General features: G+C 40.0%; 1 protein-coding gene across 12 annotated transcripts in view; it reads left to right on the top strand.

The window, feature by feature from the left end:
• The window catches only part of OPCML (opioid binding protein/cell adhesion molecule like), a 1,020,600-nt gene that overhangs the window by 917,722 nt on the left and 77,007 nt on the right, over positions 1–25,871 (top strand). The window lies entirely within an intron of this gene.

The raw sequence follows: 25,871 nt of genomic DNA, 5'->3' as shown, positions 1-25,871 counted from the left end.
TAAAAACAGACATGATTCCTGCCCTTGTGGACCTTATGGTCTAGTCAGGGGGATAGTCATTCATTAGATTATTAAGAATATGTAGTTTCAGAGTGTGGTAACTGCTATGAGATGGGCAACAGGGAAGTGTGAGCTAGTCTAAGGTAAGTCTTTCCCGAGGTAGTGATGCTTAAGCTGACATATGAAGATGAATAGAAGTTAAGGGGGATTGGGATATCTGCATGTATTGGGCTGGGCTATGTGGAAACCTTCCAGGTGAGGGGGAACAGCATGTGCAAATGTCCTGAGTTAAGAGGAAGTGTGGCCATTCAGGAAACAAAGAACTGTCTTGAATGTGTAGAAAGCAGGAGAGACAATGGGCAGAGATGGAGTAGTCAGGGGCCAGATTGCACAGAGCCCTTTAAAGAGTTTGGTCTTTATTCTAAGAGCACTAGAAAATACACAGAAAGTTGCAAGTAAGAGAGCTTGGAAATAAGATGTTCATATGTCTGGACTTAACTAGAACATCTCATTTCTGATCTACTCATTCTCTATGTAAATCTGGCAAATCACTAGACCTCTGTCTCAATTTTCCCATCTCTAAGCCAGAAAAGAGTTAGAAATAATACGCTCTCATTATGGAGGAAAGCAGAATGGAATTTGATAGTATCTATTCCAAATACTTTTTAGATCATAATATAGGAATGGATATTAACATGTATCATAGCAAGTGAAAAGCCCAACTAACTCAAAAGTAAAATTAGAATTGGAAAAGCATCCAGTGCTGCCTGCCGTCTGTTGTAAAGCCTTCTCTATGCAATTGCTGTATCAAATTATGCTATTGAAATCAGTCGGACACTGAAAAAATTGAGACCAGCTTTACAAGTACTGTAGATCTAACTGGCCTCAGCAGTGGGTCCACAGTGACTCTTGCTGCTGAACAAAAATCATAGGCTTCAATAGAAAATAATAAGCAGTCTGGTTCCACACTAACATCCTGCAGCCACCTCTGGAGATAATGGACTTTAAATTAGACACCAAGCTCCTTCATCTGGCCAGATGTTGAAGGAACCTCAGAGAATTTGGTCTCTTCCCCACCTCCTGGACACGCACCCTTGATGGCAGAATTAAAGGAGCTTCAGGGCCAGCCTTGTGCACCTGTGGTCCTTGGTATTCCTTTTTCACAGCCATTTACATCTCTTTCTAAAAACCTCTACATTTCTAGGGCAAAGTGCCTATAAATCACCTTTTCTTGCTCAAGCTATTTTAAATTGGGTTTCTATCACTTAGAGTCAAAGTAGATCTGATTAAATTCACCATGTGCTGTCTAAGGCAGCATGTAACCAAGGTAAACTGAGCACAGTCCCTGCTCTAAGCCTTGACCGGGCTGGGGGAGAGACACGCAAACAGCACATTGCCCCACAGTGTGGTTGGGGCTGCACCACCTCTAAGAAAGCCGCTTTCATATACAAAAGAGACAGGGAGGGGGCTTCCTGGGGCCCTGATGAACTCTTCAAGGCCACTGTCCACCACGGGTTGGAGAAGACCCTGGGACTTGACTAAGAAGCTCTGAATAGGTTGCTGAGGGGATTGCACATCTAAATCAGCTGGAATCAGGCTGAGACAGACACATGCTCTCTGGCTCTGAGTTATACAGCAATCAACACCAGGAGGTCATCACCACCTCAGTACATCCAAGCGCACAGCATTCATTCAGGCGTCGTAGGGTATGATAAGGCTCCTTATCGTACTGAGTGACATAGAACAGCCTCTGTTGTTGTTGAGCACTCACTACTCTGGGAGCAAACATGTGTTTTGTCTTAATTAATTGACTCCCTAATTCACTAACTCACCAGCCAGAGGTGAGCCCTCGCCCCTCCTTATACTTAGGCCATTTGAGAGCAGATACTGGGCTTAGGATTTATGATTTTCTCTAGCACCCAGCACAATGTCTTCCATTCCAAAGGTGATCAGAAAATACCTATTGAAGGAATGCATGCTTATCTATCAATCCTATACTGATCCTATAGAAAGTTGGAGGAAAAGAAAGGAGAAGACAGTAGAATCTGCCTAGACCAATCCCCAGATCTAGGAAGCACTATCTGGACGGTAAAGGGAATTTTGACATACAGAGTGAAGGCTGTTTGAGAAGGCACTTAAGTTTGATCTGCTTTGGATGTTGCAGGAGCTTACAGTCTTATTTCTACAGTGCCTTCCTTCCCTCTTCCTCACCGTCTCTCCTAGTTCATCCTGCTCTAAAAATTGTATGCTGTACTAAGTACCAGGTAGTCTTGTTACTGAACCAAAGTGGGTTCATTCACTTCCTGGTGAGTTAAAATCAGACTCTCCACCAGAAGGAGTTGTCACACAAAGTAGGGTTTATTTGCAGCAAATCGGAGACCCCATGGAATCATTTCCAAAGTCGTGGTTCTCCCCAAGCGTGGGACAGCAGGGGCCTTCTATTTTTGGTGAAGAATGAATATTAAAAAGGGAGAGGTGGGTATTCACTATCGCATGCTCAGTTGGAGAATGTGCTTCTGGATACATCGCAGGTTACGGTAATAAGGCCTAAGCTCTTCCCAGAGTTGAGATCTTAGCATTAAAAATGAGGCAAAGGTCATCGCTTGGGCACCTTTTGGCCCATCTGCACAGGTGTAGCTCACGTGGTGGGGTTTGAATTGGTTCAGGGTGGTTGGTGATTGCATCTCTTAACATAACAAAAAAGAAAAAAAACAATTTAGGGAAACAGTTAAATGCTTCCAAACCTCCCTTGAGTTCTTGGGGCAATTAGTCAGTGACAGTCTCACTGCTGAAGTTTTATTTACATCACTTTTTTTAACCCAATAGTGAGGCTCCCAGCAGCCTAGGTCTCCAGATGATGGTGATCATAATCTGGAAGGCATTCTTCAGTTCCTGACCAACCACGTCCCTGTGGAAAACCCATGACTTGTGCTGGAAAACTCATTGATGCCAAGAGTTGGGGTGACTTGCCTCAACACATACAGTTTGGTTTCAACAAATTGCAAGCATGCTTTTAGCATCTTACACTCATGAATTTGTCTGTGTGACACCACAATTTCACCTTCCATCTCTGCAGGCTCTTTTCTTCCCGTCTTCTTCCTCAGAGCACCTGCCATCAGAGGCTTCTGACTGTGCTGGGCCTCAGCTCCAACGTGACTGAGGTTGAGGTTCGACTCTAGAAATGGTGGAAGTGGGGGGATATTCTTTCCTCCCCACTTTAAAGGTAGTGACCGTGCTTAGTTAGGTGTCTCTATTCACATGAGATTCAGAGGAGGGAGGGAAGGGAGAAGGAAGGAGACAGTTGCCTGGAGGATTTTAATTGGAGTGGGGCCCTCCCGTCTGACAAATGTTCCAGCCTCTGAGAGGGAGCCTCCACTGGACTAAATAGGATCAAGAGGAACTGATCTCATTAAGTAAAAATAGTTGATTGTGACTTTGTATCCGGGCTTCACAGCTGGAGGCTGCGATTGACTCACACAAACAAGACCTGGAGTTGCGTGCTGAGGTGAGGGAATTTGATCTCTCCCTGGACACCGAAGCATCGCCCAGGGGACCCCACTCTGTTTCTCTCCTGGCAGCCTGCAAAGCCTCAGCAGTCAAACGAGGCCCTTTCTGGCTTTTCTCTCTGTTTTTCCTTTTTTTTCCCATTCTCCTTATTTTTTCTCAAGCTGTCAACAGTTTCCCCACTCCAGAATCACTTCTTGGTGAGAGTAACCCCCCTGCAGTGCTGGAAATGGTTTGTTTTTAATGACACGCTGGATGATTTTGCTTCGTAAGAGAAAGGTTGAGTAAAGTAACTGATATAATCTGAACCACCATCCTCTGCTTCCCTGATTCTCTTCCTTTCCCCGCAAGCCTTGCTCGCTCGCCTCCGCTCTGCGCACCACTGCAGTCATAAATACCTTCCTCTCGGCCTCTCGAGGGCCTCCTCCTTCTCTGCTGAGCCTATGCTTATTTGTCCCTGCACAATTGGAACTGGACGCAGTAATTACATCTGGGGAATTGCAGCAAAAGGGTTTGTGTCCCTTATGGGCAGTAAGGATGCTGTCAGCACTGCTAATGAAGAAATGAGCCTTTTTTCAGCGTGTCGTGGGGCTGCAGGGAGCTCTGGGACATCACATGGCAAGATATTTGGAGCTTCATCTTCCTGTCCCCTAACCCATTCCTTCTCCCCCTTGCCCAGCACCCTCGTCTTATTGTCTTACTCCTAACTCAGCTCCAAGCTTCCCTTACCACTCCAGATGTCTTTTCAGCAGCATTTCCTGTCCCAGAGGGCATGAAAACAACTGGACCAAAGGCAGTTTGGCCATAACACTTTGAGTCATCTTTTAAGAATCTCCTGATTTTCCTAGCACCTCTGGTTGTGCCTAAGTTGTGATCTACCTAGAAGCCTCAGGTGCCACGCCTAGCTGGAGTTACACTCCTGAAAGCACAGGCCCTCCAGTTCCCAGCAAAAATCCAAAAAGAAGACAGGGAGGTGGCGTCTGTGCTGATGCATCTGGCTGGACCGCATGTCTCTCTCCTGGTGTTCGGACTCAGATCGCCTGCCCTGCGCACTCACGCCTCGCTTGCCTCCTCTCTTAAGACCTATGGATCCTTCAAGCTTTGTCCCACTAGACTCCCCCATAGCTCTTTCTGATCCTTGTTACCTGCCAAGCCTTTCATCCTCATTGGACTCCCTGGACTTCTCAAAACACTGCAATGACGTTGTCATCATTGTCACCATCATTAGCCCCCAAATCATCTCTGAAATTTATTGACTTGTCACTTTGACTTAATCTCATTTGGTATTCACAAAGGTCTTCTGTCAAAATACAAACAGAAAAATAAAATAAAATGAGGTAACAGAAGATAAAAATAAAATAAAATAAAAACAATGAATACAATAAAGATAGGGACTAGCACACACATTTTACAGTGGAAAAAACAGGCCTTGGCTAGTTACACCGATTACAGTTGGAAACAACATCCTTTCGGTTACTTATTCAAGCACTTGTTCAGTCATTCAGGAAAGAGTGAGTGAGTGCCTGCCACGTGTCAGCTACTGTGCTTGACCCTGGCCATCAAAAGGTAAGTAACATTATGCTTTTCCTCAGGGAGCTCACATTTAGTGAGAGACACAGGCAGAGTAACATAATTATAGCACAGTGTGGGAGGTGCATTAGTAATACATTAGGAATATTCTGCATTCACAAGAGAGGATCATTACTCCAACTGGGAATTATGGGAGAATCAAGGAGGGCTTCCTGGAAGAGGCAACTACTCATATGAATCTTAAAAATTGATTCAGAGTTAGCCAAAGGAAAGGGAACAACATGAGTGAGATAAAGGAGAAGAGGAATCTCTCAGGCAATGGGGACAGCAAGATGAAAGACATAGAAATGAGAAATAGCATGGCAGAATTGGAAATATATAAGCAGTTTAGTGTTGCTGGAGCATAAAGGGTGAAACTCTTGTACCCAAATAAAATTGTTGGACGAATTGTAGCTGGTCCAACTATGACACTGCATTATAGGGAAGTAGGTTTGCTCACACTCGCCAAGAAAACAAAGGTATTTTAACGTAAGCTAAATCTTTAACAAAATCTTCCAAAGCGGCCCCCACATGTGTTGCATAACACAATAGTAAAATAGTTGGATAATTACCATCTTTTCTCCATATTTCACTCCATGCAAACTTCAGGTGATCCAGATCTCTGCTTTCTCTCCTAAACGATCTATCTGGTCTTTTCTTTCAGTAGTAAGTTTCTTAGCTTTCTGGGGTGAACCAGTTTAGCCTCTTAATTTCCTCACTCTGCAGGTCTGCTCCGTGTCTTGAACAACATAAAACCTAAGAACAAGAAAACATCTATCCTCTGTTGTAAATTTCTTTTGTCCTCGTGAATCTGATGTGACATGAGGCTTAGGTAGTATATGGGAAGCAAATCGTGAGCTGCTAGGTAGACAGCGAGTTGAAGATAAGAACATACGCTTTTTATAAAATCAATTTTTGCGTGATCATGATCTACATAAAATAAGATGCACCCATTTTAAGTGTAGGCTGGTGAGGCTTTTTCCCCCAGTTTTATTGAGATATAATTGACATACAGCACTGTGTAAGTTGAAGGTGTACAACCTAATGACTTGATATACATATACTGCAAAATGATCATCATAAAAAGTTTAGTTAACATCCATCACCTCATATAGTTATAAAAATAATTTTTTTCCTTGTAATGAGAACTTTCAGGATTTACTCTCTTAGCAACTTTCAAATACACCATAGGGCAGTATTAACTCTTGTCACCATGTTGTACATTGCATCCTTAGTGCTTAGTTATCTTGTAACTAGAAGTTGATACCTTTTGACCATCTTCACCCGGGTCTCCCACCCCACCTGCCTCTGGTAACTACAAACCTAGTGTCTCTTTCTATGAGTTTTGATTTTTCAGATTCCACATGTAAGTGACAGCATGCAGTATTTCTTTCTCTTTCTGACTTCTTTCACTTAGCATAATGCCCCCAAAGTCCATCCATGATTGATGAGTTTTGATAAATTTATACACCTTTACAATCACCCTAATTAAGATACAGCACATTAGCATATTACCATCAGTTCAACAAGTTCCCTTATTTTCATTCCCAAACCTTATCCCCACCCCCAACTTGAGACAAATGCTGATCTGTTTTCTGCTACTATATACTAGAATTTTTTCTAGACTTTCATACACGTATACACAACACACTTATGCTCTAGAAAATATATAAAATTTATATAGTCTTAGAATATTCACCTTTTGTTTCTGGCTTTCACTCAGATTTTGAGCTTCATTTATGATGCTATATGTAATTCTTTCCTTTTTATTGCTGAGTGGTATTCCATTACATCAATATACCAATACTTCTTTACTCATTTGCCAATTATTTCTACTTTTTGATTATTATGAGTATAGCTTTATGAACATTTGTGTAGAAATCTTCTCAGGGACATATGTTTTCATTTCTCTTGGGTAAATACTTGGGGGTAGAATTGGTGAGTCATATAGTAAGTTGATATTTAACTTTAGAAGAAACTGCCAAACTGTTTTCCAAAGTGATTGTACCATTTGACATTTCTATCACTATTGTATAAGCATTACAGTTGTTACACAGGCTTGCTAACATATGATATTCTGTCTTTTAAATGTTATCTCTTCTAATAGGTGTATAGGGTAAAACAAATTCTGGTTTTATGTTGCATTTCTCTGATGATTAATGATGTTGAGAATCTTTTCCTGTGCTTTCTGGCCATTTCTATATCTTCTTTTGCGAGGTGTTGGTTAAAATCTTTGACTATGCTTAATTGGGTTGTTTATCTTCTAATTATTGTGTTGTAATAGTTATTAACATATTCTCCATGCAAGTCCTTTGTCATATATATGTATCGAGAATGCTTTCTCTCAGCCTGTCTGGCCTTCTCATTGTCCTAATGATGCTTCTCAGAGAGGCCAAAGTTTTTAATTTGGGTGAAGTTCGATTCATTAATATTTTATTTTAAAGATCTGGTTTTTTGTGTCTTACCTAAAAAATAGGATGTAACCCAAGGTTCCAAAGGTTATTGCTTATATTTTCTTCTAGAAGTTTTAGAACTTTAACTTTTTTGTTTAGGTATAAAATCCACATGAGTTAACTTATGTGCATGGTTGGAGGTCAGGTCTCAAAAAAATGAGGTTCATCTGTTTCTATATGGCTATGTGGTTAATACAACACCATCTGTTGAAAACACTATTCTTTTCCTAATGAATTACTTTGGTTTCTGTGTCAAAAATCAGTTGACCACTAATTAGGTCTCTTTCTGCACTCTCTACTTTTTTCTATTAATCTATATGTCTATCTTTATGCCAATACCATACTGTTAGATCACTGCAGCTTTACAAAAAGTCTTAAAATCAGATAGTGTAAGTTATCAAGTTTGTTCTTTTGCAAGATATTGGTCAATCTGTGCCCCTCATATTTTCATATAATTGTAGAATCAACTTGACCATATCTACCCAGAAAAATTTGTTGGGATTTTGATTGGGAATACATTGAAATTATATATCAATCTGGGAACAATGGACATCTTAGCAGTATTGATTTTCCAATCCATAACATGTATTCTTCCATTTATTTTGGTCTTGTTTATTTTTTCTTGAAAATATTTTATAGCTTTCAGTGTATAGTTCCAAAATATTTTATGTTTTTGAATGCTATTGTAAAGGGTATTTTTAAAATTTCAATTGTTAATTGAAATAGATAAAAATACAATTGACTTTTATATATTGATCTTGCATCCTGTGACATTGCTAAATTTATTTATTGGTTCTAGTAATTTTTTTTTACATTACGTAAGATTTTTTAGATAAATAACTATACCTTCTGTGAACAAAGATGGTTTAACTTCTTCCTTACCAATCATTGTGCCTCATTTCTTTTTCTTGCCTTATTGCACTGGCTAAGTTCTCCATCAATACAATGTTAAATACCAATGATGATTAGCTGACATCCTTGTCTTGTTCTTGATTAGAAGAAAAGCATTTCATTTTTTCCCATTAAGTATAATATTATCTGTAGGCTTTTCATAGATGGCCTGCATCCGATTGAGGAAGTTTTCTTTTATTCCTAGTTGCTAAGAGCTTTTCATTTGTTTGTTTTTTTCCATTGTGTGTGAATGGATGCTGCATTTTGTCAAATGTTTTATTTGGCATCTACTGAGATGATCATATGATGAGTTATACTGAATGCTTTTTAGACCTAAACCAACTTTGCATTCCTGGGATAAATCACATGTGGTCATGATATATTATCATTTTGTATTACTGGATTGAATTTACCACTATTTTGTTAAGAATTTTGCATCTGTGTTCATGAGGGCTGTTGGTCTGTAATGTTATTGTCTGATTTTGGTATCAGGGTAATTAATTATTGCCTTAAAAAATGAGTTGGGAAATGTTTCTTCCTAATTTATTTTCAGAAAGAGTTTGAGTATAATTAGTATTCCAAAGCAATATTTAGTAATAGTAATGGTTAATAGGATCTGTGTCTCTCTCATTTTTGTAATAGACATATTTCTAGTGCTCTTCTGGTAGGTATGATGCTGGCTTCAGTAAAGCCCTCTTATCACATTAAAGAATGCTCCTCTTTCTATTTCAATAAAAATGTTTATTTCAGACAAGGATAAGTTTTATCAAATTATCTTTTTTGACAAGTTATGGAAATAATTCTATGTATTTTTTCCTTTGATAAATGTGTATATAATGATATTATATTTTGTAATGTTAAAACATTCTATTTGTTAATATTTTCTTCACTTTTTTTGCCTTAAAAGTCAAAGTTGGAATGTTTGTTGTTTACCACATATTTAAGAAACTGGTCTGTAACTATTGTTTATAACACCTTAGCTAAATGAATTGGTAGGCTTTCTACGTTTTTGTACTCTGGATCATATTAAATAGAAGAAAGACTTTATATTTCTTAAATGTTTGATGAAAGTTGGCTATAAACGCTTTCAGGTCCAGGCTTGTTTGTGAGTAGTTCTTTGACAATCTTTTCTAAGATATTCTTGTTGTTGAACCAGAATTTTTACCTCTTCAATTAATTTTGGAAATGTATATGCTCAATTTCGATAAATGTTTTATGGCTGTTGAGTTTATAAATATTTATGTTAACGTTATGAGTACACACTGGTAGGCATTATATATACACATGTACAAAACATATAATTGGAGAGAGATATATATACACACATACACATTCATGCACATCTAGCTATATATACTTCATAAATGCCATATGCAATATAAACTAAATATTATACATTTATATCCACACAGAAAGATAATTCTATTATTCAGATTGTGTGTACCCATATTGAATCATTTGCCTCCTCAAACTTTTTGAAACCAAATGTGGATAATACCAGATTTTAGTATAGTATTTTCATGCATTTCTAATACTTTTCGCTTTATGTTTTTCATGCATAACGTTTTAAAATAATTAAAACTTCAGTATGACTTGTTCCCTTTATCAATATAAGTGACTTTTTTTTACAATTTAATGTTTTTAGTCTTGCATTTAACTTTATCTGACATTAGCATTGTATTTCCTGCTTTGATTTTGTTAATACTAAAAATACATTTGCCCATCCTTTAAAAGAAACATGCTGTATTGTTCTGATTTAAGTGTATCTTCTGTAAACAGAGCAGAAACTTATCGTTTTCTTCTTTTTTTTAACACAGTCAGCCCCGACCCACTTGCAGATGTTATTAAAGTTGGCGCGTCTGTCCCTTGTCACCCTTTTGTCTTCTGCTTTCGTTCTGTCTTCATGTTTTACACCTTGTGCGATTGGAAACACGTTTTCTTTGCTTTTATCCCTTAATTTTTTGAAATGAATATATCATATTTTTATTCATACTGGTACTTACAGTTACATTTCCCGGATGTATTTTTAACCTATGTGAATCTAATTATTCAAGCTGTTTTTCAACTAAAATCCTTTCTCATGTGCTGCTATTTGAGACAAAATTTGCAAGGGCCTCCCCTGTGTCCTCGGTCCTACCTTAGCATTTGTGTTTCATGGACTTTATCTAAATCACATTTTGAACTTGTAATCCACAATTATATATACTGAAACATTTGTACTTTCATTTAGCTAAGCTGTCGTACTCATAGCAATTCCGTAGCCTTTAAATCAGTTCCCTGCTAGGCCTTGCATGCGTCCCTTAGCGGTGGCATTCATTAGCTTTTCCACTGGTTGCATCTCCAAGTTGTTTGGAATACATTTCAAGAATTTACCAAAAAGATGGGAGTCTGTATTTTCTGATTCTTAAGACATTTCTTCTTTCATTTGGTAAATATTTATTGAAAACCTGTTTTGCAGCAATAGCTGTGCTAGATGCAAAAAACACAATAATAAACAACATGGACACCCTCCCTGAAGGACCGTGTGTCTAGGGAGATTTTCCTGTTGCCACCAAGTGTGGCTGGCATCTTTCCTGGGAGTAAAATTGAAAGCTCACGATCTTTATCCTCAGAACTCCTGTGGTTGCTAGTCTCTTAGATTTGGCATTTAGTCAGGAAGCAGAACTCTCTGACGACTTATTTTCTGATTTTTGTATTTTTACAAGTAATCCATTTACTGCTTAAAGGTATGAAGACATTCTTCTTTTTATCTTTGGGTTTAAAACTCTTTCCTGGAGGGGTAGCGGTGTCTCCTGTAATCAGTGTCTCCTGATGTGTGGCAACCCCCTTGTTACGTACTCGCAAGCCTGTCTTCAGCACAAGAGTATGGGTCTAGTAAGTACCTGATTGTTGCTTCTGCATAGTTTGTGCCCAGGGACCTTAATTACATACATGTTGGCTCTCCATTCTCTTTCCTTCGTATCAGTCAGCTTTCTCTCTCCCTCATTAAATTCTTTTATTTGTCTTTTCCCATGTATCCTGGGAGAGCTTCTCAGCTTTGGACTTTAGGTCATTGCTTTGATTTTTGGAAGCTTCACATCTAACATGTTTTACTTCCGACGTCAATTTAAAGTGTCACTGTTATTTTAAGATCCCTTGCTTGCTCTCCTTATCTACCTAATTGGACTTTTTAGTTCATCTTGTTAACTTTTCTTCTCAGATCTTATGTCATTCTTTATCAGCTTTGTCTCCTTAAGTCTTTTCATGGAGTTCATCTTTTCTTGCTCTTTTCCAGGTTGCCAGTTAGTTTTCTAAAATTTTTATTAGGCTCCTAGAAGTGAAATTGTTTATTAAGATAAAATATACTTAGCATAAAACTGACCATTTTATCCATTTCTAAGTGTACAGTTTAATTGCATTAAGTACATTCACATTCTTGTGCAAAGTGATTTTTTTACGCCCACTCTCCCCGGAATTTTTGTGAGTGGTACTTTCTCGATACACATTCTCAAAAATGGCAGGGCCCGTGTCATAAGAGGATACCACCTTGCTCCCTACTCCCCGCCCTTTGTGTAATGTTCAAATACCCTTTTAGTTCTATTCCTGAAAGAGCTGTTGAGACGTAGACCTCCTGCTTCATGTCTCAGTCTCTCGCTGCCTTCCACCTGTTATGCGCCTGCTTTATTGAAATGCTACATTTTTTTCTTGTCCTCTGGGATTTATAATGCGTAGTCATGGTTGAAGAAATTGAATAAACAAATGTTTAGGGATACTTATTTGCTTATCTGGTTTGAAGCTGCTTTGGTCTTGCAAGTCCATTGTGTTTCTTTAGATAATCTATTATGATAGCTAGCCTCCTAAAGGCCCCCGATGATTCCCACCCTCTAATATTCATGTCCTTGTGTAGTTCTCTACTGTATTGCACCCTGTTGGTCTGTGTGACTATGCCATACGGCCAAGTGATAGCATGTGACTCTCAAGGGTAAGTCATAAAAGGCATCCTTGCCCTTTTTCTTGCCTTCTCTTTGGACAGCTCTCTCTGAGGCTGACATAACATGAGGACATCAAGAGTCCCTGTGGTGAGAAACTGAATCCTCCTGCCAACAACCAGTACTAACTTGCCAGGCACATGAGTGAGCCACCTTGGAAGTGAATCCTCCAGCCCCAGTCAAGCCTTCAGAAGTCTGTAGCCCCAAATGATATCTTGACTGCACCCTCATGAAAAACCTGAGCCAGAAACATCCAGCTAAGCAGCTACTGCATTCTTGACTTACAGAAATGGTGTGAGATAATACATATTTATTGTTTTAAGCCATTGTTTTAAGGTAACCTGCTACTGAGCAATAGATAACGAACTAACACATCCATTCATTTGAGTTAGCTGTACTATTACTAATGGCTACTCAGTCCTCTCTTGGTCAAAGTCTTATTGTCTGAGTAAGGAGAAACACATTCATGAGGATGCATGCTTCCTTCTTGCCTCCTTTGCAATCTTTGTTTCACAAAGATAAGTTGTGCCACGATTTCAAAATGTCTCTATTTACTCAATCCAGTTCCATTTTCCTTATAAGCAGTATCATTTCTGGTTAATTTTAGGAACTAGATTATGCCTCAGTCTTAATTTTCCTAAAAATAGGAGTATCATTTTTTTCTCTAAATTTTTGTAAGTTATTTTGTAAGAAGCTAGGGAAGATGCATTTGGTTCTTCTGCTTTGATGGTTTTATCCAATTTTTTAAAACTTTGATGCAGTTTTGAATCAGATCTCTCTCCTTGCACTTAACAAGAATAGAGGAAAGATACCTGTATGTCTTTAACACACTGGGTTACTTTAAAAACCAACACATCTAAGTATCCTTCAATTTTTCAGACAAGCTAAATTATGTACAATCTTTGGGTTATTGAGGTGGAAAATCCTATCAATTTTAAGTAAAGATGATTTTTGTCTTATTTATGTATTCCTTTTATTTCTTTTCTTGTCTCATTGCATTGGATAGAATTTCCTCAAACATATTGAATATTAGTAATTATAACTGGCATTCTTTGTCTTATTTCTCCTTTTATATAAGTGCCTCTAGTAGTTTTTCTATTAAGTATGATGCTAGCTTCTATTTTCAGAGAGATCTCACTTATTGAGAGATAATAAATAAATGTTTAATTTTTATTAATTCATTCCTTTTAGAATTTCTAGTACTAGTCACACTTATAATACTGGCACATCTTTATGTTCTTGGAATTAATTTCAGAAACATTTTACTTGTTTAACACATTATTAGATTCCATTTGCTAATAGAATTCTATTCTTATAATTAAAGCACTATATGCAATAGTGGAGACAGGAAAATACACATTGCCTGACAATACATGGATGATCAATACATTCTAGCAGTAGAAGCAATGGTAATTACTAGTGCAGTAAATGCTGTGAATTATAGTATTTCAAGTGCTACATGGGTTCAAAGTACCAATGATGGCACAAAGGAGAACCTTTGAGGTAGGGTAGCAATTTTCCTGCCACCAGGCTTATCCTCGAAAGTTATAATTAAATGTCATCAGTAAATGGAGGTAGAAAAATAATTTTTTTAAGCCCAGATTCTTCACATTGCCTCTGTAATCAAGCCTTTTTCATTAGTGCTGAGATCCCACTTCTGGCCATGTAGAATAGTGAAAGAGCCCCAGATGACTCCACTGTTTAGATTAGGGGACACTGGAGAAGTCACCACAATTTTTGAGCCTGTAGTTCTCATCTGCACAATGGAGCTAGTAAGTCAGCCCTACATCCCTTGGAATATAGCTATGAGAATCAAATAAAGGGAATGAAGTACTTTTGAACCAGAGTCTACCAAACATATAAAAATGGACCATCATCACCATCATCATCATCATGTGAGAGTAATATTAAGCCAAAGCTCTCCACTCCCTACCTAGAGCAGGATCCTTTTGCTTCCATGTGTTATCACAGGCATTGTGAAACATGGGTTTACATTTCAGTGCTACTTAATTACCCTTCCTCATCTCCCAGCCATTTTTACATTTAAATAAAACTCTCCTTTCCGTTAACAATAGAAGGGCTAAAAATTTGCATATTAAGTGTGAGTCAGTGGCACGGATATCTAATTAAAACCTTCTAATTTTTTCCCTTTTTCCCCGTTTCATTTTTCTCCCCTGAGCTGCTGACATTATTATAACTGTATTCAGTGTCCCCATTCTGTCAGCCCCGTGTGCTCTGAGGAAAGAAACCAAGAAGGGCACCCGAGAAACAAGAGAAGGGCGGGGCAGGCAGGAAAGGGACCAGGAAGACACTGGCAAACACAGAAGGGATTGTGACAGAAAGATCAGCAGAAGAAAAGGCACATTTGTAGTGACTGTGTGAGGCTGTTGATTTTATAATTATTTTATTGAGGTCACGTTGGTTTATAACATTGTGTAAATTTCAGGTGTACATCATTATATTTTGGCTTCTGTATAGACTGCATCGTATTCACCACCTGTATCTACTTTTTTTTTTTTTTTGAGGTAGATTAGCCCTGAGCTAACTACTGCCAATCCTCCTCTTTTTGCTGAGGAAGACTGGCCCTGAGCGAACATCCATGCCCATCTTCCTCTACTTTATTGGTGAGATGCCTACCACAGCATGGCTTTTGCCAAGCGGTGCCATGTCTGCACCTGCGATCCAAACCGGCGAACCCCTGGCCACTGAGAAGCAGAACGTGCGAACTTAACCGCTGTGCCTCTGGGCTGGCTCCTGTAGTCTACTTTTTATCTGTCAGCATACACATGTGCCCCTTTACTCCTTTGGCCCTGCCCCTACCCAATTCCCCTCTGGTAATCAGCAATCTATTCTCTTTATCTTCCATGTATGAGTGAAATCACACGGCATTTGTCTTTCTCTGTCTGACATTTCATTTAGCATAATACCCTAAAGATTTAAAAGAGAGCAGGGTGAGGAAGGGAGAGTCGAAAAATGGAAATTTACCCAAAAGAAGAGAAAGGATAGGAATAGAAGGAGAAGGAAAGGACCAAAGACAACAAGATGAGTGGAGAGGAGCCTAGGAAGGTAACGCAGGAGAGACTGTCCTTAAGGAGCAAGTAGTTCAAGGAGTTAGAAGACTGGATATCCCCTGAGCCAAGGGCAATAGGTAAAGCCAAGAGTTGCTCTGGAAAACTGCTTGTGTGGTCCCGTGAAGAGTGTCTACCATGCATTACCGTGGGGAGATTGTAATAAGAAGGCCAGTCTGTTGGTCTTATTTGAATATTTGTTCTCTTCCCTGCATAAGCTTCTATGATTTAATAGTGTGGGTGTATTCCACATCCTCTCTCCTAGATTTTCTTTGTTTTTCCTCCTTAGAGTTCACACAGAAACATCACTCAGAAACAGATCCCTCTGAAATTATTTATATATCTCCAAGATATAACTAAATATGACACATCTCTCCTTGCCCCTCCCTCAATGCCAAGACTATATGAGTATAATTAACTAGGAATTAGTTAAATTCATCTGCCTAGTATCTTCCTTTGCCTGTTCTGTCCATGTAAACAGATTAACTATTTCTAAAAGTATAATGTTTATGGAGAAAGTGGGCTATTGATAATGGTACATGGAGCATGGCTATGTTAGAGGTTAGCACAACCTTGAGGCACTCCAATTGTTTCTGCTGTAGTTCATCATGACAGCCCTTCTTCTTGGCACACAAGACTGTCCACGTGTCTGTGTCCAGCGTCTTGGGCAGATACAGGCTAGAAGGACCCAGAGATTTGACTGAATCAAGACCATGTGGCAAATGATAGGTCCCAAAAGGAGACGTAAGGAAGAAACTATGCTATTCAAGTGCAGGCACCAGGGATCTACAATCCAGGTAGATATTGAAAATCGTGTGAATTTACAGTTTGGAAAGGGACCAGGCGACAAAACCAAAGGAACGCTTTGTCAACTCCTTCAAACCCTTTGGATCTTGTTGGAGGTTCATTTGGGAAGCAAAACTCTGGACCCATGGCCAAGTGTGGGGGCTGCCTATCCTCTTGGTGTAGTTTTTCCCGAATAGCCTGATAATAGGAATTTCTCTGGCTCTTGTAAAATTGTATATTTCAGGCCCCACTTTAGACTTACCATATCAGGTTTTTCAGGAGAGAGACCTGAGGATTATATATTTAATAGGCAACCAGGCAAGATTGGTAAATACCTGTTCTCAAGGAATTAAATAATCTCAGGTGAGGGAGAGTGGGCTGTGACAAGAGAAGACAGGATGCTACATTTAAGGTACTATCTAATGAGGAAACTTAATTTCCCTGAACTCCCCAAAAAACCGCTTGGTTTTCCTATGTTTAGACTCTAACATCAACGTCCTGACTTAATCTTGAGTTGATATATGAGATAATCAGTTAAGCAACTCTAGCTCTACATTCCACAAGTTATTCCCTTCTTCACTGCTTCTCCAAACATAGCTTTAAGCCCAAGACAGGATAAATAGACCTGGTTCTTTTGGTCCCCTGCCTTATTCTTTCTATTCTATTTCCCAGGAATTATAATACTTTCCTTGAATGTTGGTTTCGGGTTTGGATGTTGCTGCCTGTTGACAGAGCACACGTTGATGCTAAGTACTTGCAGTCAAAGTCAAAACTCACAGGAATTGAGCTCTTCCTGTGTACCAGCATGTCCTTGAGAATAACAACCCACCTCACCCTCAGGATAACCCTATAACATAGTTACTATTAGTCCCCCTGTTCTTCAGTTAAGGATGCTGAGGTACAGAGAGGTAAAGCAAGAGCCCAATATCACCCAGGCAGTAAGTGGCAGAACAGGACTCAAACCAAGCATTCAAACTCCAGAGCTTGAGCTTTGAAACATGAAATGATTCTGCCTCACCTGGAGTGTCCCAACCCTGTGCTCATCTCACTTGTGAGAGCTCAGTGGTTTCCACCTTCAGCTGGTTCACCCTGCCACAGACACCTGGTGACTTTGTCCTTAGAGATCATCATACTATGCCAGGCTTATCAAGGGTCACGATGGCATAGGATCGGGGCACGAGCCCCTGGCCCCTGACAAGCCCTCAACCTCAGCTTCCCTGAGGAGCCAGGATGATAGTCTTGAGCAGCCATGCCTGGTCCGGGGGACTGGTGATTCTCCCTATCAACTGAACTGTAACTGCCTTTGCAGATTGCCCCTCTGCTCTTCGCATGGGTGCTGCTTCTGCTCCTGGATCACGTTGTGCCTGCAGAAGCATCCTTTCTTCATCCCCTTACAGCTGGGAGCGTCCCATCTCCACTTGTAGCCTGTAGCGGCCTCGTCTAGTTCTGGTTCTTGTCCTTCCTTTCCTAACTCACCCTGCTTTAAGTCCCTGGCTGAATTTCAAGATGTGTTACCACCCACAAGGGAAGCAGAGACAGAATTCTGAAAGCATGGTTTTTGCTTAAAACTCCAGAGGGATCAGAATAGTATCTCCATAGGAATTGTACCCACATTTGAATTCAGATCAGTTTGTGTACCACATAACTACTTCTGCTGGCTTTCATTTTTTTTTTTAACATTTGTAACAATCAAATTTTCTGAAAATGTGAATTTTCATTCCCTTTCAAATCTGCAGGGTGTCCCATTACCAATAAAGCAATCCACTGCATCTTGGTATATATCATTTTAAAACATCAAGACTCTGTCCAGATTCCCTCCCAAAGTACCAGAAAATGAAAATTCAAACCTTCTTTGTAGAGTATGAATATAGCCAAGTAATCTGGTTAGGTGCCAGTGTCCTTACAGATTGTTCTCAGACACTCTTTTTAGTAAAAATCATCTAATTCTTCTGTCTGAAACTGAATAGACAGATAGTGAATCTGAAGCTGTTTAGCAAAGATTTGTGTAGTGATTGGTGGTCCCTTGAGTATAATGAATGCATGCTTAGAGTACGTTTAAAATGGGATGGAGAACATGGACACCTTTGGATATTTTCTAGGGCTACAAGATTCAAGAGAGAGAACACACGCTGATTGGCAGCCTTGGTCCTTGATGCCTAGGATTTCAGTTATAGCATTAACTCTGTGTGCAAAATCTCCTCGTTTATTTCTCCTTGAACCTCCAAGCAGTGTGAAGTCACTTTAAGACATTACGTCATGCTATCAATATGTATTTTTCTTTTGATTTGAAATGGAATTATTGAAATAAAGTATTTTCCTATCTCTTTTGTAGCTTTGTTTAAGGTAGAGGGTTACAATAAAATCTATAAAACAGATAGGATATTTAGACAAATACCCCATGTTCCCTACAACCATGAACTCCTGTTCATACTTCAGCTTCCCTTTGATCAGAGAGGTGGAGTCCTGGTCAATATATTCTGAAAGTTTTCAGAGATATCTGTTCATGTATATTGACTACAAAGATGTAGGTGTTTGCAAAAACAAAATTAAAGACAAGAACAGAATGTTGGCCTCCCATCTTGGAACAATATTGTAATTTTCTCCTGTGTCTGTAGTAGTTGTTTCAAGGAATGACAGAATAAAAGCTACGGGCCTTACAAGGCCCTGAAACCCCCTGGGTCACCTGGCCCGGTTACCCCCGGACCTCATCTTCTGTCGTTATTGCCCTCACTCCAAAAAGGGCTCCTTTCTGTTCCCAGAGCACACCAACCTTACTGCCACTTTGGGTTGTAGGTGCTGGGACTCTGCTCTGCTTGGAACCTTCTTCCTCCAAAAGTACACGTGGCTCACTCCAGCACTTCTTTCTGCTCTCCTCTCAGAGGAGCTCTGAGGCAGCAAGCCCTTCTCTCCCCACTCTCCACAAAAGAGCAACCTCCCCCTCAGCCCGAGCATGCCCTGCCCTTGCCCTGCTTTATTTTCTACATCACTCATGCATGTGCACACACACGTGCGCGTGCGTGCACACACACACACATACTGAGCATTTATTTTCTTCATATTGTCTGTTCACGCCACACTAGCATATAAGTTGTTGAATAGAAACTAAGTCTATTTTGTTTACAGGGCTCTATCCCCAGCATCTGGAACAGAACCAGACAACTAGTAGACATTCAATACATATTTTCTGTATGAATAAACAAACACATAGATGTGTTTGGCTGCAAGGAACAGACAACCAGGCAGTGGCTTAGAAAATAGAGATTTATTTGTTTCACATAAGAAAAGTGGAGACACTAAATAAAAACACATTTTTGTAGATCGTGCATGTCACCAACATGCTCTGAAATGCCTCCAGAACTGATTACACTACCCTCCCCTGCAGGCACTCTCACATTGGTTCATGCCATCACCCGACCGAGAGAGGGGAGCCTGGCCCCTCTTCTCCACTGAGGCTCTGAAGAATGAGCTGCATGCTGCCTTGGAGCTAGGACTGGGAGGAGTGTTCAGATATGTCTTTAAGACATTCCGATTTACGACATTCATTCCTTGGGGACTGTCTTCATGACTCTACATCTAGTGCCTGTCACAGTACCTAACACAAAATCTGGGATCAGGAGAGTCCTGTGAAGAGCAATCAATGAAAGGAGACATGGACTGTGTCACTTGGCTTAACTGACTCCAAACCACTCTGTATAGTACCCGTGCCGTGTAAGCCACAAATAAGGTCAAAATTATGCACGAGTGTGTCCTTGGGAAATGTGAGTGTGCGCAGTTAAAATCACTCTGCGTTATCCTGAAGGGAGTTGATCAACATATTCTAGTTTGATGCACCCCTGGATTAAAGCTTCACTTTTATGGGTTTGATTTCTGAGCAAAAATTTGTATTCTAATGTCCTTGCACAGCATATCCACGGCTATTTCAACTTCTTCCTCTTGATCCCCAGAGTGTGTTTTGCTCATGTGTTTTAAAACATTAATATTCTATTTGATGTTGTCATTACCTTATGACAGTCATTCATATCAATGTTATTGCCCTTGTCACTCCTAATTAATTGAAACCTCCTAAAAATCAGAGACAGTGTCCTAATGGATGCACACTCAATAAATGTTTGCTGAGAGAAATGGAACAAAATGGAACAGAATGTAAGAAGTAGAGTGGATTGGAATAACCTGAATGCAAATGGAATAGGGAATATCCAAATAAACTACAAAGGAGAGAGACTTGAAGGAGGTGAGAATGATGTAGAACTTTGAGAAAAGCTCCAGATGAAAAAAAGAAAGTAGCCACAAGTGTTGAGACAGAAAATCCTTTTTAGCAGAAATTTGTTCCCTGCAGAGTTTGCGTTACATTCTCAAAACACATGTTATTTGAAATCAAGCCTAAGCCAATTAAGAACTTCCTCTTCTTTCTCCTAAAGGAAAATAGCTCAGGCTCTGGGAAGGTTACAGGGTATCATGTTCTATTCCCTGCGGGACACCTCCTGGTCTGGTGTTTGGTCTGGTACATGCAGGGATGTTTCTGCACCAAATCCTTTTTTAAAAAACAAGATTATTTTCTCTTTGGTTGGGACCCTCTCATAGAATGGCCACGTCCTCGACAGTGGATTTCAATTATTTGTCAGAAAAAGCATGGAAATCTCCAAAAATGAAAATACTGGAGTTTTTTTCTTCCCTTCTGTTGACTGAAGACTCTAGAGTTGTTGAGCTTTTTGTCTCCAGACCTCATGAGGAACCAGCTTCTTAGAGAATTATTAGGGTTTCACTGACATAGAGCCAGAAAGAGACAGGAAGGGAAAGAACATGGGATGGGAGGGGGAAAAATCCTCCTTTTTTTCCTGCTGTCAAAAAGAAAAGGAAAAGAAATACACTAAGATTGGTTTTCACTTGAACTCATTCTGTGTAAAGACCAAAGTTTACTTCATACTTTTGCAAAATCCCCAACTCCATGAACACTTCTGAAAGCAGGAGAAAAATATTTATTTTTAAAGAGATAATTGTTACAGTTTCACTGCAAGTAGTGCTCATAGAAGGGGGAATGATCCCTGGCTGTGTGGGAACACAAGCCCAACACATAGCAATGCACATTTTCCTTCTAACATCTATAGAAGTATGAGTGAGAACAATTTCTTGGATGTGAAAGGGAGTTGGCAACAGGTGCCAGTACTTCCTAGGGTCCCAGGTGATGAGGGCAAGTGAGGGTAGAGTGGTTTGGCAAGTCAGAAGTCTGGCAGGGAGCCAGGGCCCCTGCAGGAAGCACAGCTGTCAACAACAGGGACGCTGCACCCGGGAAGCTCAAGCTGAGGTTGCCAGTGCTCTCACAACCGGCTGAAATTGTTTTGCACCCAGAAAACAAAACAGATGAGAAAAGAGGCATACAGGAAGAGGGTAGGAGCAATCATCCTGTTATTTGTGAAGCATGGGACAAACAAGCTCCCATGCCTTGCATTCCAGGCCCTTTGGATCAGGGTAAAATTGAATCGAACAAAGCAAACTATGTATTATTAATGTTAGTGTTTCTTTTAAAGATTTGATACGGGCAGGCACAAAACATTGCAATATAAAGGGAAAGGCTCTTCAAAATTGGCAATTCTTTTCCTTCACTTCTCACTCAGCGGGATGCTATGTGCATCTTTTCTCCCCTTTTACTTTTTTGGAGGCTTTTTGAACAAAGAAACGAGAATCCAGGAAGGAGAGGAAAAAAGAAGCAGCAAGGCAGAGGGAAAGGAAAGGAAATCCCCACGCTGTAGAGGGACATAGACAAGGAGGCAGAAGGTGGAGGCAGTTTGCATTCAAAATTAGAGAGAAGGGGATAGTAGCAGGACGAGACATTGATATGCTTCTAGAATATTTGTCTTGCACCCTGGGGAATCAGTGTAGAAACTGCATTACCTTTAGGGAAACATTTGCACGTTTCCTCATTGTCTGACCAACATCTTCTCAGCTGTCGGGGTGCTACGAACGAGTTGCTGCTTTTCAGAGACTTCCTTTCCATGGCCCAGCTCTGCCTTGGTGCTCATCCTACAGACGGCCGGTCATGGCGTCTTTTCTCACTCCTGTGGTTTTACAGCTAAGCAGTAATTACCAGCACAATCCAACTTCCTGTCTACCCAGTATCGCGCAGAGACTCCACCATCAGACTCACTGCAGCCTCAAAGAAAAAGATAGAGATGCAAACAGGATATTTTCTAGCTGTTTGTTCTCAAATTTGGTCCTGAGAACAGGCAATCCAGTTCTTCATTGGATCATGTTTAATGTGTTAGTCATCCATCCAGTATTTATTGAGTGGCTTATCGAGTACCTGAACCTGTATGCCAGGTACTGTGCTAGCCCCTCTGGAGAGCATCACTCATTCATTTATTCATTCAAAATAGTTATTGAGCAACAACTATGTGCCAGGCACTGTTCTGGGAATTAGAGATAGAACAGAAACAAATTCCCTGCCCTCGTGGTGGGGCCAAAAGACAATACGTCGATCCAGTGTCATGGTTTTGCATATTATGTATGTGCTCTTGATGCCAAAACCTCTTCCTGCCCCTCAACTTCTGAATCATATATTCAACTGCCTACTTGACATTTCTACTTAAAAGTCAAACTGGGCATCTCAAGCATAATATGTCCTACATCAAACTGTTGATTTCCTGGCCCCTTCTCAACCTCTCCCCGTCTTAGAAAAAGAGAACTTCATTCTTCCAGGTTTTCGGACCAAAACCTAATGGAGTCCTCCTTGATTCCCCTTTCTCTCACACCCTGTATCCAGTGCATCAACAAGTCTGCTGATTCTAACTTCAAACTGTGTCCAGGGGTGAAACTCTCATGACATTTACACCCACCACTTCAGTGCAAGCTTCTGTCATCTCTCTCCTAGAGGTGTGCAGGGCCTTCCAACTGTTATCCTTGTTTCCACTCCTGGGTCTCTCCACACCAAAAAGGACATTTTAAAATAGAAGTCTGATCATGCCAACCTTCTGCGAAAATCCCTCCAATGACCCCTGCTCAGAGTAAAGACCAGAATCTTTAAAATGGGCATCAGGGTCACACATGACCTGACCACTGTCGCCTCTCTGACTTCACCTACTTCACCTAATGTAAGAATGTAAGCTCCTTGTGAGCAGGGCCTTTGTGTGTTTTGACCATTGGTGTAGACCCAGACACTAGAACAGTGCCTCACTCAAAGCAGGGGCTAGACACATATTCATTGAATAAATGGATGAATGAATAAGTGAGTGAATTAAATATGTAATATTGTTTCAGGCAGTGATGGATGCTATGAATAAAAGTGAAAGTGGGAAGGAGAAAGAGAGTGAGCAGACAGGATTCCAGTTTAGCTACCATGGTCAGAGAAAGGCCCTCTGAGGAAGTGACACTTGAGCAGAGATCTGAATGGGCTGAAGCAGTGCACCAGGTGGGTATCTGAAGGCAGAGAAGTCCAGCAAAGGGAATAGCAAGCAAAGTCTGAGCAAGGAGTGTGCTTGACAAAAAGCACGTTGACCATTATGGTTAGAAGACCATGAATGAGGAGAGAGTATGGAAATTAACCAAAGGAATGAGATCATGTAGGACTCTATGCCTGGTAAGGAATTTGGATTTCATTCTAAGTGTGATGTGAAGCTACCAGTGGGTTTTGAGCAAGAGAAGGACATAGTCTGACTTACACTTGAAGAGACTCAGACTCCAGAGTGTTTGGTGAACCAACTGAGGGGAATAAGATGGAACTGGAAAATGGGGGAGGAAGCACTGTGCTAGGCAGCGGGGAGATGCTGTGAGCTGAGACACAGTGGGTAGCATGGATGCGTCGAGAAAGAGAGAAAGAGAGTCAAAGTTAAGAACAGATTGGACGTGTGTAGATGTGGGGTGTGAAAGAAAGAGAGGAATCAAGGATGAGTCTGAGATTTTTGACTTGTGTTACATGGTGAATGATGGTGACTTAGTGAAACGGAGGAAACTGTAGAAAGGTGATTTGTGGAACAAAAACAAGATTTTGGTTCGTACAGGACAACCATGAGACACCTATTAGACACTGGAGTAGAGTCAAAGGTAGAATATATAAATCTAAATTTCAGGAGGAGGTCAGGGTTGAAGATACAAGTGTGGAAGGCATTTGTGTATAAAGCATTTTTAAAGCCATGACATCTGGTAATTTCACTTAAGGAGTGAGTGCAGAGAGAGAGGATGGCTGAGCCCCAAGCCATGGAACACTCCAACCTCTAAAATCTGGGGAAAGTAGGTAGATCCTACAAAGAAACCTAAATGAGAATCTCAGGGAGGCACAAGGAAAACCAAGAGGGAATTTCCCTCCGAGCACGGAAAACAATTTATTTTAAGTAGGAATGGTGATGGGTAGGATATAGTTCCGATTCTCGAGGTGCTTTCAGACTTGGCAGAAAGGATTACAGTTCAGTGGGAGAAACTCTATAGGAGGTGTGAGAAGAGAGTACTGTGGAATCTTAGTTCGTTTTTTTAAAATTATTTTATTGAGGTCATGTTGGCTTATAACATTGTGTAAATTTCATGTGTACATTATTTTATGTCAGTTTCTGTATAGACTGCATCGTGTTCACCACAAATAGTCTAGTTTTGATCTGTCACCATACATATGGGCCTCTTTACTCCTTTCACACTCCCCCCATCCCCTTCCCTTCTGGTAACCAGTAATGTGGTCTCATTGTCTATGTGTTTATCTTCCATATATGAGGGAAATCGTATAATATTTATCTTTCTCTTTCTGACTTATTTTCCTTAGCATAATACCCTCAAGGTTCATCTGTGTTGTCACAAATGGCATGATTTTGTCCTTTTTTAATGACTGAGTAGTATTCCATTGTATATATATACCACATCTTCTTTATCTGTTGATGGGCACTTGGGTTGCTCCCATGTCTTGCCTATTATGAATAATGTTGTGACGAACATAGGGGCACACAAAGCTTTTTGAATTATTGATTTCATATTTAATTCTCTTTGTGTAAATGCCCAGTAGTGGAATAGCTGGATCATATAATATTTCTATTTTTAATTTTTTGAGAAATCTCCAGACTGTTTTCCATAGTGGCTGCATCAGTTTGCATTCCCACCAGCAGTATGTGAGGGTTCCCTTTTCTTCACATCCTCTCCAACACTTGTTAATTCTTTTCTTGTTAATTATAGCCATTCTCACAGGTGTGAGGTGGTAGCTCATTATAGTTTTGATTTGATTTGCATTTCTTTAGTGATTAGTGATGTTGAACATCTTTTCCTGTGCCTGTTGGCCATCTGTATATCTTCTTTAGAAAAATGTCTATTCATATCCTGTGCCCATTTTTTTTTGATTGGGTTCTTTTTTTGTTATTGAGTTGTATGAGTTCTTTATATATTTTGGAAATTAACCCCTTGTTGAATATGTTGTGGGCTTTTTCATTTTCTTCATGGTTTCCTTTGCCTTGCAGAAGCTCCCTAGTCTGATGTAGTGTCATTTGTTAATTTTTTCTTTTGTTTCCCACACCTCAGTAGATGTAGTATTGAAAAAGACGCTGCTAAGACCCATGTCAAAGAAGGTACTGCCTATATTTTCTTCCAGGAGTTTTAAGGTTTCAGTTCTTATATTCAAGTCTTTAATCCATTTTGAGTTAGTTTTTGTGTATGGTGTAAGATAATGA

Source organism: Equus caballus, chromosome 7 (genome assembly GCF_041296265.1).
Source record: "Equus caballus isolate H_3958 breed thoroughbred chromosome 7, TB-T2T, whole genome shotgun sequence".
NCBI lineage: Eukaryota > Metazoa > Chordata > Mammalia > Perissodactyla > Equidae > Equus > Equus caballus.
This window is presented reverse-complemented; position numbering and strand designations above follow the sequence as displayed.